The 2,205-nt window shown below is 46.2% G+C and overlaps 1 protein-coding gene across 4 annotated transcripts in view; it reads right to left on the reverse strand.

Moving 5' to 3' along the window:
- Positions 1 to 2,205, reverse strand: part of KIFAP3 (kinesin associated protein 3) — a 48,104-nt gene that overhangs the window by 45,377 nt on the left and 522 nt on the right. The gene's annotated exons all lie outside the window — the stretch shown is intronic.

Raw genomic sequence — 2,205 nt, forward strand, 5'->3', positions numbered from 1 at the left:
GACTGTCAGGGGGACCATTCTGATATAAGTTCATGGTCGCTTATGGCAGAAGGGACAACGCCACGGACGTAAGGGCTTACTGAGCTGGCCAGCTGCAAGCGCTTGTGTTCCGTCGTAAGCCTTAGGTCGGTGGAAAGTGTACATGTAGCCATTTTTCTTTCTTTTAGTTTTAGGCAGCATGGGGAAGAGTTAAAACCCCTGTCAAGTATATTTTGCTGGTGTGCGTTTCCCACAGGGGAGATTCAAACTCCATTTCTGTCCTGCTTGCCATTGTCTTTAAAACAGAAAATGATGGGAACTCCAAGGTTTTTAAGCTATCCTCTGAATAGAGGTTGACGGGACATCTTCCAAAGGGACAACTGCATAAGAGGGGAATTTCTCTCACTTTGTAGAGATTTACACTCACGTCCTGTTTTGTCTCCATGACAAGCAGTGAAAGGAAATCTCCCCAACAGGACACATTTTTGGTTTTAGGTTTAGATATACTCTAACCCTTACCTATTTTAAACAAAACTGAAAAAAATGTTTTGGGTATACAAATACTCTGAAAGCACATAAAGCATGTTTTCCAGGTTCCTACTGAACACACATATTACTGGCCTGTTGGTAACAATTTTGCCACCCCATGAAAGCGATGTTCAGTAGATCACTTTTCAGTGGACAGCCACATAGAAGGAGGTGAAACTGCCACCTCCTGTATGCCTGTTTTTTTTTATTTCCCCACAATCTGGATTTTGTATTACAATACCACTTGCACAACTGCATGCCAAACGCCTGACACATGGTTCCAGTATGATCTCATTTACTTCAGCATTAACGTTTGGCAAGCAGCACCACCTGCCAAATGCAGCATGCTGTATAAATTTTGATTGGAGCGAGACACAAAGCATCATGGCCATGGCATGTATTCAACCTTTTTCTTCCCATTTGAATGAGGCCAGAGTGGGTTTAGCCGCTTTTACATACATTCAGCCAAGTTCAGATGTTCTATTCAGATCCTAGATTCAGATCAGATCCTAGATGCACCACACTGTTTTTCCTAAATGCAGGTAAACTGACCGCGGTTGAACAAATATACGCCTGACGTGTCACATGTGTAAATTGACCCATTGAGAAAGCATTAAGGTGCCCATACACTGTACGATTCTCGTACGAGAATCGCGGGAAATCCCGCGATCGTACGAGAATCGTACAGTGTATGGAAGGCGTGCGATCGTTTCTACTGTACGGTCGCACATCTTCCATCGAACAAGCAGGCTGGAAAACCCGCCGGGAATCCTACGATTCTCTGCAAATTAGTGGCCTGCTTGTTCGACAACTGACGAACGGGCCGGTGTGCGCACACGCACACTGCCCGTTTGCCGTCCTTGCAAGCCCGCCCCTCAAGGGGGCGGGCTTGCGATGATCGCAAGTACGATCTGCCTGTCCAAGATGGGCAGATCGTATTTTTAAGTACTTTACAACCCTCACAAGACAAAAGTCTTGCGAGCGTTGTAAAGTGTATGGCCACCTTTAGATGCGTATATATGTTTAATTGCTCATGTGAATGAGGCCCAGTGTTAATGCACTGAACTAAGTGCTTTACCTATCACTTTGAGCACCATACCAACACACCTATGAAGCGCACAATAACGCATTTGTATCTTAACACACAACCATTCACTGTGGTGCAATGCTATTAAAGAAATATCTGCATTAAAACCTCTGCCGTGCTGCATTGACAGCCCATTAAAAAACAGATTATTGAACACACGCTTTAATGGACTGCAAGAGTCTGAATGGCGGTTCTAATGGCTCAGGCACATGGCCCCCTGTGACAGTGTATTTTCCCAGCAAAGGAGCCAGAGGTGTTGCATGCAGCCTCCCACATTAGTCAATGTCTGCACGTAGGTATACGCTGGACTTGCAAAAACATGTGCATGCGTTCAGACGCAAAACCTCAAAAGGTCTGGGCTGTGCACTGGTACACATGTGCATGTTTATTCAAGTCCCGCAGAGGCCTGCGTAAAGCCATTGACTTCCACGGCAGGCTGTTTGCAGCGCCCTTGGATGGGGGGTGGGCATACATTGGAATTTACGTTATAAGGCTTTGTGCATGAGCCCTTAATGAGTGGGCTGGCTTGCTGCAGCACACCATTGACGCAATAAATGCCACACATTAAGAGGCATGGGGGGGGGGGGGGGGGGGGACACCACAACACTAAA

Source organism: Nanorana parkeri, unplaced genomic scaffold (genome assembly GCF_000935625.1).
Source record: "Nanorana parkeri isolate BGI_ZX_2015 unplaced genomic scaffold, ASM93562v1 scaffold774, whole genome shotgun sequence".
NCBI lineage: Eukaryota > Metazoa > Chordata > Amphibia > Anura > Dicroglossidae > Nanorana > Nanorana parkeri.